Here is a 17,998-nt window from a genome sequence, read left to right on the forward strand (position 1 = left end):
TGGGCCATTTGGTGATAAGGTTTGCAGCTCATTCATGGAGAGCTACATATAAACTTTAGATGCCACCTTGTACTTTTCAGTGACATGAAACCTAAAATACATGCCGTTTTACAAGAAGTATAAAGTGGCAAATATACAGGTAAAAGGTAAAGGACCCCTGACAGTTAATTCCAGTCGCAAACGACTCGGGGGTTGCGGCACTCCTCTCGCTTTACTGGCTGAGGGAGCCAACATTTGTCCGCAGACAGTTTTTCCAGGCCATGTAGCCAGCATGACTAAGCTGCTTCTGGTGAACCAGAGCAGCGCAGGGAAATGCCGTTTACCTTCCCGCTGGGGCAGGTTTCGAACCGCTGACCTTCTGATTGGCAAGCCCCAGGCTCAGTGGTTTAGATCACAGCGCTATCCGCGTCCCTATAACAAAATATACAGGACTCGATAACAAAAAAAATAAACAATGGAAGAGCATCACACAACATTTAGAGATGGGGATAAAACAATTACAATTAGGAAAAAGAAGAAAAGCTTACAGTATTCATCAAACACAAAACCTATAAAGTAAACCACACAGACTGGTAAAGAAAAAGAGAAACAAAATATAATTGGTTCTTTACGAAATTCAAAACATCTCAAAACCATACTGTATGTTTGGGAGAACAAAGTCAGTACTCAGGACAGAATCCAATTTACTACAAAATTATTTCATTTGTTATCCTGTGTCTTTTGACCTCAGCAAATCCGTCAACTAGAATATTTTAAAGGGGTGGAAATGAAAGGCAGAGGAGACGGAGCCAGAGGCAGACAATAACCCATTAGGGAGAAACAAGAGCTTCACAGTCTCAATTCTTAATTTGTTACTGAAAATTAAGCAATGACCATCTCTATACAACAAGAAATAAACCTGTGGTACAATGGGAAAGCCTTTAAATAGCTTTTTGTGCTTTATTTATCTTGACTCATTCAGAATTGTGCTCTGGAATAACCTTACCAAAAATCTTATGTCTCTGGCTCCAAATGGCATTCTGCATTCCAGAGAAAACACTGTTGTTACAATAAAATAATAACCTCATCCCAGAATTCCCTCAGGATGATAGGCACCCCATGCTGTGATGGAAACTCGAGTATTGTCTGAACGGCATAATTTGGTTTACAGATGGATGGATGTTTGGTACAGCAAGGGATATCTTCTCATTGACCTGAAAGAGTCACACAGCTAGAGTTTTACTCTTTGAGGCATAAGATCTTTGAATGCTGTTATTTGGCAAAAATGCCACCCTGTAAATAATTGTGATTATTCCTCCACAGTGATAATGCCCTCAGCAGGAATAAAGCCTTTACTGTAATTACACAGGATTGGCACGAACCATAGTGAAAGCAGCGTTAATAACACAGGTGCATCAAATCCTTCTGTGTCCTACAGCTTGGAGTTTATAAATTGCTAGCTATTTCTGGCATTCAAATATTCCGGTTGCTATTACGATGCACATTTTCCATATACATAATTTAGAAGTCTTTAGTCGTAGTAAGGTAAAGGTAGAATTAAAAGCAATTACACATCAAAACAGTCCCAAGGACATTATCAAACAACATTACGATAATAAGTTACAGTATTAGAAATTAAAGAAGCAATCAAAATACAATTCATAAAATCATAGAGTTGGAAGGGACCCTGAGGATCATCTCGTCCAACCCCCTTCAATGCAGGAATATGCACCTGTCCTTTACAGGTATTAAACCTGCAACCTTGGCATTATCAGCACCATGCTCTAAACAAATGATCTATAATTAAAAGTCAGTAAGTCGTAGGCCCCTGAATGCAGTTTGCAGACCAATGGTGGCTCACAGGCCACTGTTTTGGAACTCCTGCCTTAAATGTTTACCTCACCTTCCTGCCTTGCGTTTCGTGCCTATGTACAATGGTACCTCGGGTTACAAACGCTTCAGGTTACAGTCTCCGCTAACCCGCAAGTAGTACCTCAGGTTAAGAACTTTACCTCAGGATAAAAACAGAAATCGCGTGGCAGCTGCGCAGCGGCAGTGGGAGGCCCCATTAGCTAAAGTGGTACCTCAGGTTAAGAACAGTTTCAGGTTAAGAATGGACCATAGCTGTCCACATTTCCCTTTTTTAAAGAGAAATTCCCTTATTCCAAATAGGATTCCTCACAAGAAAAGGGAAAAGTTGACAGCTATGGAATGGACCTCCGTAACGAATTAAGTTCTTAACCAGAGGTACCACTGTATTGCATTGGCATAACACCGCTAATGCTTTGTTTGTCCCGCTTGTTTCATTTGGCTTTGGCATCCCGATAGCCCTATTCTCTTGTGAGTATCCTGTGCTGCTTTGAACAGCTTGGCAGGAGAACAGCCCTACAAAGCAATTAGGGGCTTTGTGGGAAGTAGTGAAGTGTCGTTTCTGGACTTAACGTGAGCATACAGCGGGTAACTCAGCACTCACCCGATGGGTCTGAGCTCTTAACTGGTACTTTCAAGCTACTAAGCCAATAGTGATAATAATAGATGTCAATAATAAGGAGCTACTTTGTACAAAAAGACAAGTAGTTTCTATTTAAAGCTATTGCTTTAGAAAAGTCTTGGCTACAGACCACTTCTCCAAAATGAGGGGAGAACTCTTTCTAAGCAGTCAAATTTGTTGACAGATATATGATTATATTTAAATAGCCCTGTCCAAAAAATATCTGTCACCTAAAGTATGGGAAAAAATATTCAGGATTTACCCTTCACATGTGCTCTGTTTTTTGCCACTCTGCTCCTGTTGTATAAAGGCAAGTTAACAGCAGCATCCTATACGTACCTACTGAATAGTAAGTCTTATTCTGCTCAGTTGGACTTACCTCTGAGGAGATAATGTATAGGGTTGTGCTGTAATTTTCTTCCCTGGTGGAAAAATGGGAGAGAGGTTGTGGAAATTGGCTTATGTACTAGTTGGCTATTTAAGCTTTAGGGCTGAGGTAAATAATTGTTACAGAATGGCAGAGGATTATGTATACAGCTGCCCCCCACTAGCTATTTTCAAAGCCGTGGTGACCTGGAGACCTGCCCTCTCCCTTTCTAGCATTGTGGCAGTATGGATGGTAGTTTTTGTTAGCCTTATTCTTTTACACAGTGGTTGGCTTAAAACTGTCTCAGGCACATTCAGCCCGGAGCAAGACTAACAATATAAGTAATTGCAAATGTAAACATTTGTCCTTTATTCCCCTTTTTGTCAGTTGCTGACTTAATCCCAGGCACCTGGTCTACAGACTGGTAGCTGGGATTCCTAGGCATTGAAATATTCCCACCTCCCTTCTCCCGTTGAGCAGCTCATGATGTTGGGGCAAGCTGTTTGTGTTTGTTTTCAAATTTGGGAGGTTGCTTGGCCAGTGGCCAGGATTGCAGTTTCTAGAAGTGGACATCTCAGATAAACCAATTAATGTACAGAGCTCACTACCTAGTCCTTTGCAGCAAGGAAGAACACCATACATAAACATACATAGACTTGGTCTCTGGAAGTAAACAGTTGGAAAAAAGAGTATTAAAAGAGGGGTGTGGAAACCACAGGCCCCTGGCTACTCCTCCTCACCCTGTCTGCTCCTCCTCAAGCCCAGCTTCTCCCCACTCCACCCCATATGCCTTTCCCAGCAGAAGGTAAATATCAATATTTAAAGGAACATTTTACTAATTTTGGATGAATGTAAACATCACACCAAAAAGGATTCCAGTTCTCTTTGCCCTCCCCAGAATATTCATTATGAAACTGTAGACCAAATTGTCTGAATCAGCATACTGTAAAATTGGTATGCAAATGTGTCCAGCCATGTTGCTATTTTCTGTAAAAACAACAAAAGAACCTCGGATGTTCACCTTGGCATGCCTTTGAGAGGGAGCAGCTGGCTGCTAAGAAACAAGACAACAGATAAGCTATGTCAGAAAATGTAGTGTTTTATAGAAAACAGCCATAGGCTGGTTGGTTGTGTAGGATGCCTTTAAAGATTCTCTCTGCCTGTCAGTCTGTAAGATCACATGCAAACACTAAAGGACCAGGGGGGCAACCAGAAAGCACAGGTTATTGAAGTAGCTAAATGCGAGAGATCAGAAGAAAATGCTTGTGGAAAACCAAGACCCAAAAAACTGGTTGGGGAAGGGAAAGAATGAGAGCTGCTGGTACATTATAGAACCCAAAAGTCCACAATATACACTAAACCAGAATACATGAACATAGAAACAGAGATTCAAGTTGGCTGACAAAAAAAGGTTCCACCAAACACCAAGTTAGCCTTCTCCAACCTTGTGCCCTTGAGACGTTTTGGAGTACAACTCCCATGAACCTCAGCCAGCAAAGTGAAGTCCAAAACATCTTGAGGGCACCACATTGAGGAAGGCAGTGGTAAATTTTCACATTGCTTCTTGTTGTATTCCTTGCCAATTATTGCAGAGTTGTTACACAAAACGTTAGACCACATGTGGTTCTATCCTACACATGATTTCTCAGAAGTAAGCCACTGGGTTGCATCCAATGAAGTCATTGTGCTCACACTTGTGTAACGGAACCTCTTCTCCCTCTCACCCTATTGCAGCCCTTCAAATCTGCTCCAGAGGGTTGGGGAATCCTCAGAAGAGGTTTGGGGGGGGTGTACTGGATAGTTCTATTTCATGAGGGAAGTTGTTCCAGGACTTCAGTGGATACAACCTTCTGAGTTTAATGGGAGTTACTGTTTATATAGAACTACAGCCTAAGAGTCCCTTAATTCCTCAGCTGGTGAACAATATGGATAAAGTACTGATGCTAAGTAAACAGAGCCGTACAACCAAACAGAATACATATAAATAATGAAGGAAGTTGAGAAAGCAAATAAAGTGTGTCTCCAGCAGCAGCCAACAATTCTGCAGCTTTGCAGGTGAGAGAGCAGAAGAGCATTTTCCATTAGCCTGCAGGATGATGCCAGTGTGGTGGTGGTGATTGTTTATTACTATTATGACTGCCATTATATTCATTTACATATCACATATTTGGCAACGTGGCCATTAAACTGTTTAGAAATATAAAACCAATTACGAAAAAAATTAAAAACGTATCATTAAAATACACAAGAGAATACTATCAAAACAATAAAATAAACATCCACAATTAAAATGTGCAATACAACAAGCCCATAAAAACAGTTAAAACAGCAATTGAAACAAATAGGAAGTTCGGGTCAGTAGATTACAGGATTGCAATTTGAACAGATCTACTGTATCTTCAAGAACCAGCAGGAAGGGCGTTCCACAACACTGATTGCACAAGTGAAAAAGCCTCCATGATACCACAGGCTGGTATCATTAGTTCCATGGAAAACTAAGCAGGTTGCTTTTCTTGATCTTAATGTCCTTGCCAGGCAATGAAAGGGAAGATTCTTCCTCTAGGACTCAGGTAGCAGCCAGCTGGCCTGCATGCGACAACAAAAATAAACCCTTTTTTCTGGCCTGATTTGACAATTATTTACCATTACTTCCCCCCATCCTATTCTTTCCCCCTTTTACTCATTGTTTTTTCCTTCGTACATGTTGTCTCAGGACTTCATCTTTACATTATAGCACTGGCAGTGAAGCCCATGCTACTTCTAACTTCAGAACAGTGTGCTGAGCACATTTTAGTCACCAAACATCTTTTTTCCATGGAATTCTATCAAAACGCATCTAACCAATTCATTTAGCAATATGCACTTATCACAGGTGATGTTCCCTCCACCCTTTGTTGGCAGCGTCAAAGACTCTAATAACCTGGCAGAAATCACAACTTACTAGAAGCATGACTGCCTGATAAAGCACCTATAAATCAGGACAGAGTGTTATTTATGGCCCTTGCTGGCTGCTGATTCAATATCTTTATCAGACAGTACATAAAGTAAGATCAGCACTGGGTTCACTCCCAGATAGCACTAATGGATTGTTTCAGGAAGATGTTGAATGTGATCTATCTGGCCAAACATTCAGAATCATATTGTCATGCCTGCAGAACTGGGCAAGCACTAAGCAGTGTACAACCGCAGGATAAAAGCCACTTGAAACAGCCTGTGTGTGACAATTACTCAATTTTCTGGCCCTACTAAGTGGAGGAGCTTGCCATGTGGATTGCTCCCAATTTGTGGAAATAGACTCAAAAACCCCTAGGATCTCTGGGAAGTGTCATTCTGTGAGGGAGCCTAAGGCTTTCTGACAGAATTGTTAGCTACTTCACCAAACTACAGTTCCCAGGATCCCTTGAGGGGAAAACCATGGTGGTAAATGCCTGAAACCTTGAACAGTAGTATATGCCTGAAACCTTGAACAGTAGTATATGAAAATGAACACTGGCATAAGGAAATAGCCAGTGTTCCTGTTAGTACATTCTGCTTCTCATTCTCCAAGTCCCCAAAGAGGCTAACAATATATAACAAAGCCTCAAATAAGTAAGCTTAAAAGCAAGAGATGACATTAGCTCTTATCTCAGAAGCTTGGTCCATTTCTTAAAGGTCAAACTACACCTTTGGGCTCTCAGAGAAAGCAAAGCATTTCTAAAATAGTCTGTCTTCAGTGCCCCAAAGAGAAAATCTAACTATAGTAGAATATAGTGTAATTTTGGAACTAATTTTTGCATTATTTGCTTCCAGAAAAAAAATCCATTTACAAACAATCTCAGAATGAGTGCTAAACTTGTGCTATTTTCTACCAGAGTTCTGGAAGTGGCTTTTGCGTTGTGTGAAAGTTCAAAAATAATGTGCAAAATAACATGGAAATATGAAAATGGAATAAGCTGCCATGTGAATGCAGTCTTGGTGTACCAGTCATATAAGGTAGAAGAAGAAGAAGAAGAAGAAGAAGAAGAAGAAGAAGAAGAAGAAGAAGAGGAGTTTGGATTTGATATCCCACCTTTCACTCCCTTTAAGGAGTCTCAAAGCGGCTAACATTCTCCTTTCCCTTCCTCCCCCACAACAAACACTCTGTGAGGTGAGTGGGGCTGAGAGACTTCAGAGAAGTGTGACTGGCCCAAGGTCACCTAGCAGCTGCATGTGGAGGAGCAGAGGCGCGAACCCGGTTCCCCAGATTACGTGACTACCGCTCTTAACCACTACACCATACTGGTACCCAAGACCTATTTATCATTTTGCTGTCTGAGGCAATGAACAAGATGGTGCTCCCCTAATTCCATAGACATAAGCTGATTTGTCTTACTCCAACACTGGTGATGGGATAGCACACCTGAGGGCAGCAGGCTCAATATGGGGATGCCTAAGGCCACATCTACACCTTACATTTAAAGCACTCTGATACTACTTTAACAGTCATGGCTTCCCCCAGAGAAGTTGTTAGGAGACCCCTGTTCCCCTCAGAGTTTTCTGGGAACAGGGATTGATAGATAAACCACTAAGAGAACTGTAGCTCTGAGACATCTCTTTAAATGTATGCTCCAGGTGTGCGGTCTGACACATACAACTCTGTCATCCAGCACATTGTTGCTGCTCCCCATATCCTAGCATCTGCTGATAGTGCCAGCCCTGCATTCGCTTATTTTCCTGGTAAAAGTGCAAAGAACGAACTTAAGAGTCGAAGGTCAATCTTTCTACGGTAATATTATCGATCACCTTCTAATATGTGTTTAATGGGCCTGACCTAAAAAGAATTACTCCCAGCTGAATAACTGGAACAATTAAGTCCCTGGTTTAGCAACGCACTCCCCTCTCTGTACCCTGAAGAATGCATTTGGTCAATTGATGTCTCATGAATGCAAAACTAGCGCTTCATCCATCGATCTGTCCGCCTGCTGTATTTCAAATGGTTTTTCTTCAAAAACACGTTACCTCACTGAAATGTAAGTACTGGAAAGATGCTCTGTTGATACAGTGGTTTTTTAAGTGAGCACTGCATAATGGGGTCAAATGCTGTATCCATTTCCAGTCTGAATTCATTATGCTAAGGAACCACTGAGCCTGGCTGTTTTTATTCTTCACCCTGACATTGAAAACAATGCAGTAAATTAGATGAAGCTGTCATCTGAAGTTCAGTAATGACTGACTGCCCATTCCTTTATATGGCTTCAGGGAAGCTCTTTGACCCAATGAGTCCTCTCTGAAGTGAGATACAAAAACAAAACCCAAACCCTTAATGCTTCGAAGGCATGTTCTTTTTTTAAAAAAAAAAAACCTGGCACACCTTATTAACAGCTTCTTGCAAGCACTCATATTTCCTACATATTTCCAACCTATAAGTTTTCCATTTAGCGGCCAGTGTTTGCATTTGACAAAGCAAACACATTTCTTGTAACACATTGTGTGGTAGGTGGGCAGAGAATTTGCAAAACATATGTATTGCAGGCTAAAGTTAGCCGAACAGGAACAGATGTTATCAACTCAAACAATCCTAAAAGGCCTGGTTGATTCCAAAATAACAAATGCCAAGGCTACCATTCTTGTGTGTTTGGGGGCACTGTAAAATGAAATACTAAGTTTCCTGGTCATAAGGTAGTTAGTCCTAGTGATGAAATTCAATTCAGTTTGCATTGAAGGCCAAATTTATCAAATTTTCACTTTCTTAAACAACATTATACAAAAAATAGCCATACTTCAAACTTCACACTTATCTGAATGTTGCAATGCAGTTCACCAATTAAACAAAATTTAGAAAAATGCATATATTTGGTAAGTGAAAAAATAAATATATTAGTGTAAATAACATACAAAAATGCATTATATTAGGAAAAATGGCTTGCAAAAATGTGTATATTGATCTAAACCGCATGCAGAAACATGCATATTAAAGTCAGTTCTTCACATTTTTGTATGAATTTTTTTTCAGCATTTCTCTTTCATTCGTTCTTTCTTATATATGTTCCTTCTTCTTATCTTCTTCTCTCTCTCCTTTTCTTTTCCTTTGATGTCCTCTGTTCTGGGCCATTACTGGGGTCCCAAAATTACATACCCATGAAGGTGGTAGATGGAGGTACCCTGGGTCAGAGGCAGGGATGGGAAGATCTCCTGGGGTGAGAGACTGGAAAAGAAAGGAAATCTCCAAGGTGAGAACTAGAAGGGTCCACCAATTCCTGTGTGAGACAAGGGTTAAGAGCTAACTTTGAGAGAGGACTGCATTTTCCCCACCTTTTCCTTTCTTTTTCGTGATACAATAGGATAAAAGAAACTAATCTAGATAAAAATGAAAGCATTTTTATCTAGATTAGTTTCTTTTCTCTTACTGTATTATGAAAAGATTTTAATGTAATATTATGAGAAAAGAATACTTCAGCATTTTCATACTAATTTCCCCTGAGGGTTTTTTGAAAACAAGAAATGTGAAGAATTGAATTTAAGGTTGGGAAAATGAAAAACGGAGAGAAGCAAATCTGTCAGATCCTTCCATTCCTAGACATAGGCATATATAAGTCCAAGCAAATCACATTCAGGCATCCCCCAAATAGGGTTTCAAAGAAGTGCTGTAGGCAGAAGTGACCTGCCCAGTGGGGCAAAGCCACAGCACTAGCCTCCAGGCAATAGCACTGCTGGTTGCTTACCAGGAAGGGAGAGATTAGAGCAAAGTCAGGGCTATTTGGGCACAATGGCAGAAGTACCAGATTGGTTCCACTAGTGCACCACAGCCTTGTCCCTCCCCCTTTTAAGAAGCATCAGTAATGCCATGCCAGGAGGCTAATGCTGAGACTTCTACCTCACTAGGGAAGCCAATTCTGGCTGTGGGAAGTGATGCAAGCAAAACAGAAACACAGTCGCTGGCTATCCGGGTATCCTCCTCTTTCTACACAACACACACACACACATTAGGCCAGGTGTAGGCAAACTCAGCCCTCTAGATGTTTTGGGACTACAGTTCCCATCAGCCCTGACCACTGGTCCTGTTAGCTAGGGATCATGGGAGTTGTAGTCCCAAAACATCTGGAGGGCCAAGTTTGCCTATGCCCGTGTTAGACACAAGGAAGGAAGTGGAACCACACTCCAAATGCCTTTGCTCCTGCTGCCCCTGTCCTCTTCTTAGTTTGCTATGTGATTTTCTCCCTACCATCTTCTGCTTTCCATACTGGTTTCCCCATAATTCCCCACAACTTCCCACAGCCTCACATTTTGACATCCTTTTGATTCCAGCAGCTTACATCATCACTTTATCCACGAAGGTTCTGGGGAAAGTTCCTTTTTGTCATTTCGTAGTCTGACGCGGGTGAAATTAGTATTAAGCCCTATCTTCCTGCTGCCTCCCCTTTTTCTTCTTTAAGCATCCCCACCTGACGCATAATTCAGACAAAGTGTCAACCCACAAGCGTGCAGACTTTTAAAATGGAAATTAAAAGTTACCCCTTTTGATTAACCTTTGTGTCGTGGATTTGAAAATTAATAATAATAATTACACTCACTTCCATGTTAAGAGAGAAATAACTCGTTTTAAGCATTTGGGTGCCTGGAGCTCCGTTGTTTACTTACAATGGAAGTTATTTATGCTTGATATTCTCTCAGGCCACTTTAATATTTTACAGGTACACCTACATGAGTAAATGAGACTATACAGTCAATAGAGAACAAAAGCCAGCCCATTGTATCAACTACACTCCTACCTGCTAGCTGTTCTGTGCCTTTGACACTCAAGACTTTAAATAGAATGGTGACATTTAGGCTAAATGTACTTTGATTTGGGGAATAAATAAAGCAAACCCTTTATTTCCAAACATCTTTATTTCCCTCTACTTCAGTTTATATTCAGTTTCCTTTGCACTTGAATGCAAAACTTCCAAGTTAAGCAAAGTTGTCAGAGCCAAATTATACGAAAGCCCCTACAAAAATTAGAATCAAATGAAGAGTTCTTTTGCACAATCTGTCCAACACAGAAAAAAGTGACCTCTTGTCCAGGGATGGATCATTCCCTAGTACTTCATAGGCTTTATTAGAACTTCTGTGAGTCAGAGGACCACCTCTAAATTGCACATTTCAGAAGCACATAATTTAATCTTCTCACAAGTAGGGGTCATGCTGGCAATTTGCATCCAATTCTGTCAGAAAATTAGAAAGGTTACTGACTTTGGGCGTTATGCAATTAAGCAGGTCCACTAGCACAAAGGCTGCACTATGGAAATTCCCTGCCTGCATGTACCACCCTGCAGCCCCTAAATATGTTCTGTGGGATTTCCCCAAACTCCCAAAGCAGATTTAGGTATCACATGGAGAGAGAAAGGGCAGGGAAGTTTCATTGTGCAGCTATAAGTCCTTGCACCAGGAGAACTGTAAAAATGGAAACAGGCCCTCCACTCACACATACTTGTCTCTGCTTTAATTTTGCATGCTTAATCCACTCTGAAGGACTTTCTATACCGGAAAAGTCATACATTTTAGCTGCTCATCATTTTCTTAACATTTCTGTGGATTTGGCAGGTGTCAGGTTGCATTTGATGGACGCATTGACTTAGGTGCTCTGCTCATAAAACTTTCCCATCAGTGGAAAAGGGAAATGACTTTCACAGGTCTCCTTTTCCCTCTGCAGACCCTTTATTGTTCAGCAAGTTGCTCTCTGGAGCAGCATGGTCCAGGGAGCAACACAGAGCAGAGCAGAAAATGCTTCCCAGGCCCTCCATAGTCCTGTCTCCACTAGATTCCAGTTCCCTCAGCAAGAGGATGGTGGTCTTGGGTTCACAAAGAGCTGGTTGGGATCCATGCCATTGCACTTATGCATTCTAAAACTGTTATCCTTCAAATGTGAAAAAATGTCAAATGCTTGACTTTAGACAGGAGCATGACTTGGTCACACCATTAGCCCTCCTAGCCTATAACTGTCTACTCTGACTGGTAGTGACTGTATGGGAAAATGCCATTCGGATGTTGCTGGACTATAATTCCCATCACCCTGACAATTGGCCATGTGGTTGGAGCTGATGGAAGTTCAAGTCCAACAACATCTCTGTAGGGCCAGGAGTCAGGAGAACTGTTGATAGGGCACATTTTTGCTGACACAGCTGCAGAGCAGTGAACATCAGGCACATCTACTTCTGATTTCCCTTGTCCTCCTGGTCAGTTGTAGTACATTTGCAACCTGGAATAGGTTCACACAGAGAGTCTGGAGTACAGTGCCGAGAGAGTTTAGAACTCTTTCGTTACAGTATTCCTTTTAGCAAATAATCCATCAAGTGTAGTATGTCAGTTGTGGTGAAACCCAAGCATTCTCTTTTCAATATCCCTTCTTAGTGCTCCCATGGCTGCAGTTAAACTTTTGTAAAGTGAAAGTGCTCATTACTACCAAGAGGAAGAAACACTTAAGACACATAACCTTTTTAGGTGCTACAATAATCTTAATCATACCATCTCACATAGCCCCCTTTACTATTGTGTTTACTATCTGTTCTAAAGCTAGATATTGGCTCAGGGCATGCTGCTGTCCTTTAATCTTTATTAGGAAGTAATATAATAGGGAAAATAATGAGGTGCTGCCTGACTTTGTGTCCTACACAAACAAATGGCTACATCTCATCTCCTTTGGCCTGTACACAAAGTCTCAGACACAGTTTCTTATGGTACAATCTGAGTTGATAAAGCACAGCAGAGATACTTGGGGGGAAATTATGTAACTAGAAAACCATGCAAAAAAGTTTTTTGGGTTGTTTTTTTTAAGAACTGGATGTTAAATCTGAACTTTGTTCATTGGCCAAATGTGTAGGAGGCATCCTGCACAGAATACTAATGGTGAATTGTATCTTAGGAGTAAGAAGACTCTGACAATCGCTGCTATAATAAAACAAAACTTTATTAGCTTCCTTCAGGATCAGCAAGCATTATGAAAGCTTTAGATATATATTCCCTATCGAGTTTTCTGCTTCACAGATTGAAATGTTCCAGAGGTGTTCTAGCACTCTAATTCTGATTACCAAATGCTGCTTTGAGGCCCAGCAAAGTGCATAAAACATGCTACTTTGTGTACAGTGTGCCTTTAGGTTGCCAGCATTGTGAGGTAAATTTAAGAGCCAAGACAAAGGCCCCATCTGCACTATATGTTTAAAGTAGTAGTATACCACTTTAAGGGGACACGGGTGGCGCTGTGGGTTAAACCACGGAGCCTAGGACTTGTCGCTCAGAAGGTTGGTGGTTCGAATCCCTGCGACGGGGTGAGCTCCTGTTGTTTGGTCCCAGCTCCTGCCAACCTAGCAGTTCGAAAGCACGTCAAAGTGCAAGTAGATAAATAGGTACCGCTGCAGCGGGAAGGTAAACGGTATTTCCGTGTGCTGCTCTGGTTTGCCAGAAGCGGCTTAGTCATGCTGGCCACATGACCCGGAAGCTGTCTGCGACAAACGGCGGCTCCCTCGGCCAATAAAGCGAGATGAGCGCCGCAACCCCAGAGTTGGTCACGACTGGACCTAATAGTCAGGGGTCCCTTTACCTTTACCTTTATACCACTTTAAACAGTCATGGTGTTCCCCGAAGAATACCAAAGAATACCAGGAACCGTAGTTTGTCAAGAGTGCTGAGAGTTCTTAGGAGACCCCTATTTCCAGGGCTACCTTTTCCAGAATGGTTTAACAGTCAAGCCCTCTACCCAGAGCTCTGGAAATAGTAGCTCTTTGGGGAAATAGGGGATTTATGTTGTCAACCTCCTTGCAGGAGCATTGCTATTATAAGGAAGAATGACCAAAGTCCATCTGGAGGGCTGCCATACTAAACCACTTAGTAAATTAGCTGCCCCATCTGTTTGTGTTCCTCAGACTTAAGCCACTTCTTAGGCTGATCTAGTACAGAATGTGGGTGGCTCGGTGCTCAACCACAAATCCTCAAGATTTTGAATGGTATCCATCATTGTACATTGAGAGTGCACAGCCAGCTACTGGGAAGAGGAGGGCAGGGGAAAGTTCCATAGAAAAGCAGAACCTCGTTATAGTCATATTCAATTACAGTGGTACCTCAGGTTAAGAACTTAATTCGTTCTGGAGGTCCGTTCTTAACTGATACTGTTCTTAACCTGAGGTACCACTTTAGCTAATGGGGCCTTCTGCTGCCGCCACACGATTTCTGTTCTCATCCTGAAGCAAAGTTCTTAACCTGAGGTACTATTTCTGAGTTAGCGGAATCTGTAACCTGAAGCATCTGTAACCCGAGGTACCACTGTACCTGGAAAACAGTGGGTGGAGCACAAACCTGGGAGTGTCTACGTTATTTGCCACATGTTGAAAAAGCTTTTTTCCTGGTCTAGTGTCTTTTCATTTTTTTAAAGTCCATCATCATGGAATAGGCAACACCTATTTCCCATCTTAGCTGAGGTGTGAACAAGGTGAGAATTTTATTCACCCTAGTAGTATCTGTATGCTACAGCTGAGAGAGCACACAGATAATTAAAAAATATGTGCTGTTTGACAATAAACAGGCTTTCAAATCTCTGGAGCTTTTTTCTCTCGGCTTCCATGTGCACTCAATTTATTCAGAATTAATATATGTTAGTAATCTTGGGAGGAATAGAAAATGGTTACTCAGTTCCCCATCTAGCCTTGCAGAGTATTCTCCTTCTTCAATTTACAGGTGAGGAGGATTTTTCAAACCCTTTTATAAAGTCCCAGTTATTCCCCATCCACATAGTCTGAAGAACAAAAATAAGCCATATGGGATGGTAGCTCGGGCACTTGACAGCCTTTTAGCAGTTCTTTATTTTCCACAATCACACCAGAAATTCCCAGCCGTACAATCTGGAACAAGGCTGTTTCTGTCTCTTTCAAGTCTGACCTATCAAAGAGCCAATTACTTGAGAGCACATAATAACTGAAAAATAAGTAGCATGTCAAGCAAATAACGAATTCTAAAAATAATTTGGGCAATAGGTCTTGCCTTGGTAGTTTGTTTAAATGACAGATAAACACACACACACAAATGGATTCTGAGCTATGACAATGAAATGAATTACCATGCTACAACTGAATGTTCTCTTTGTGTGTGTTTTCATTTTTTAGAAAAGTACACTGCTAACTGCAACTTAGCATTTTCCCCTTTAGTTCCATGTATGTGTGCTAGAAACTCTTTTTTCCTATTAATTGGGTAGGTGCAAGTTAAATGAAACCCTCCCCGATTTCTCTGAAATTTTGGGGAGTTGCTACTTTGCTTGGTTATGTAGATGAAGTGGCCACAAGGCTATTGCTTCCAGGACACCCTGGAATACCTTGGGAGTGACACACCATATTGGTAATATCAACAATAGCAGAAGACTGGCTAATTTCCCTGTTCCCTCTAGAAATTGTGGCTCTTTGTGGCGAATAGGGGTCTCCTAACAACTTTCAGTGCCCTTAACAAACTTCAATGCGCAGAATACTTTGGCAGAAGCCATGACTGTCTAAAGTGGTATTGCAGTGCTTTAAATGTATGGTCTGGATGTATGGCGATAGTCAAGGCAGTAGAAGCAGCAGTGTGTTGCTTGAATTATAAAATTGCTATCAGCTGGTGAGTCAAGTGACATAATGCCCTTGTCTTCTCTGGACCAAATGTATTCAGAAACAAGCACAGCAGTGCAGTACATGAAGTGCTGCTTTATTCATGAATAAAGTTACTGGAAAGGAGACATAACAATTTGGCACACATCACAAAGCATACTTCCAAGAAGGTACTACCTCTTCAAAATTTCTTACAACAAAGCCTGACAGTCAAACACTAATGGCCTGAAGATAACAGCCGGTTCTCAGTGGCTTCTGTGAGGTATGCCTTGAAAAATAGCTGCTGCTGCCTGGCATAGTTTATCATCTATAAAAGATGTGAGTTGTTATGGCTCCTTTTACTATTGTGAAGTCTGAGATTGAATTCAAGAATTATTACACTCATAGAATGTGACTGGCATAGTGTTAGAGGGTCCATTCATACTTACCTAAAATGTGAAATACCGTACGCATCTTTCTAAAGTGTATACTGATTATAGTGTGATATCATTGAGCTCAGATCATGTTTTCCCAATTGACCGCCAGAGGGCTTCTACTTGGAAATAATTAACATGCAAATATATAGTTCTGGGTGGAATCTACACACATATAAAAACTTTTCTGAAAATCCTTTTTTTAAAAAGAAGCATTTTTAAAAATGCATTTAATTTTCCATAAGGCTCGCCATCTAGTGTCACATTGTATATAGCACTTAAAACACACTTAAGACGTTTTATTTGCAGCTGTATAGCTGAGTCCCTGGTTTGTCTAAAAATTACACGTCGGTAGGTGAGTAACGAAAGAACTGCCTCACATATCCATAAGGTCCTCAGCCTCAGACGTTGCTTGTGCAGTTGAGAATTACTGGTAAATTAAGATGATTTCCTACTGTGCAAGAAATTACCGGAACTCAATTCTGGTACCTCTCAGGTGGGCGCCATTGCCATTATAAGAGAACAGGGGTGGTGTTCTTGGTGAGTTCTGGCACCTCTTTTTCTAGAAAACTACCACTAATTCTATGGTTAGGTAAAAAGGCTAAGATTGCAGCATCTTCAAAAAGTGGGTCAGAATCACTTCTGACCATTTCCATTTAATATCTTGCCTTCTTCAGAGTGAACAAATAACCAGCTTGTCTCTTCCCAACCTCTGTCAACTGCATAAAAATGTCCCTACTAATTGCATTTCATTGGTTCTGCAGTATTTACAACCGTAGCCAAACTAATACAGCTTCGGGAATCTGAAAACATCCCCAGCTGCATACATAGGGAAAGCAACTTATTCAAATTTGTCATGAATTGGGCCGTATTCCATTTTCTCAGCTTGTTTGGAGAGCCAGGAAAATATCTTTTGCATTAGCACTGCTGTGGAAAGTGCTAATGGAAACCCATTGTGTTTGTGTGAAAGGGAAGATGATCATTTTAAAATGTCATTGCACCAGGAGAGGCTTGTGTTTTTTCCCCATTGCAGGCAGGGTCATATTGAGTAAAAGTATTATTCTGTGCCCAAAGAGGGAGCTTGTTGTTTAAACTGAGGGAGAGTGGCTTGGGGATTTAGTGCCTGAAAACCAAGAAGTCTGTTAAATAATGAGGGCATCATTAATGAAGAACATTTATTGCCTTGTAGATTTCTAGCTCTGGCCTTTTATCTCCTGCAGCAATAAAACTAAAAGGCCCTTGAAGAAGTTACATGTCCTCTTTTTTTACATACATATTTGATACAAATGTACATTTCATATCTAATTGGAGAAAACATCAACTGAGGTGTTTTCAATGGTTCGCCTTCCACATCTTCCTGTAATGTTTATGTACAAGTAATTCTATTTAGCAAAGACCCTTTCAAATTGTTAAGATTTCTGTTTGCAGGCCCTGCCTCTTTATGGCTTCCCTTTAATTGTGCTTGAAGGATTAGATATTCATAGCCTCTTGAATTTTGTTGTTTAGTCATTTAGTCGTGTCCGACTGTTCGTGACCCCATGGCCCAGAGCACGCCAGGCACTCCTGTCTTCCACTGCCTCCCGCAGTTTGGTCAGACTCATGTTTGTAGCTTCAAGAACACTGTCCAACCATCTCGTCCTCTGTCGTCCCCCTCTTCTTGTGCCCTCCATCTTTCCCAACATCAGGGTCTTTTCCAGGGAGTCTTCTCTTCTCATGAGATGGCCAAAGTATTGGAGCCTCAGCTTCACGATCTGTCCTTCTAGTGAGCACTCAGGGCTGATTTCCTTAAGAATGGATAGGTTTGATCTTCTTGCAGTCCATGGGACTCTCAAGAGTCTCCTCCAGCACCATCATTCAAAAGCATCAATTCTTCGGCGATCAGCCTTCTTGATGGTCCAGCTCTCACTTCCATACATCACTACTGGGAAAACCATGGCTTTAACTATATGGACCTTTGTTGGCAAGGTGATGTCTCTGCTTTTTAAGACGCTGTCTAGGTTTGTTATCGCCTTTCTCCCAAGTAGCAGGCGTCTTTTAATTTCGTGACTGTTGTCACCATCTGCAGTGATCATGGAGCCCAAGAAAGTAAAATCTCTCACTGCCTCCATTTCTTCACTCTTAATTGCCCCAATGTCAGTTTCTGTTCCATGAGAAGAGGTGGGTTATAATTACTTGTTTCCTTAGTTTT

This window comes from Podarcis tiliguerta (genome assembly GCF_965153285.1).
Source record: "Podarcis tiliguerta genome assembly, chromosome: 5".
Taxonomy (NCBI): domain Eukaryota; kingdom Metazoa; phylum Chordata; class Lepidosauria; order Squamata; family Lacertidae; genus Podarcis; species Podarcis tiliguerta.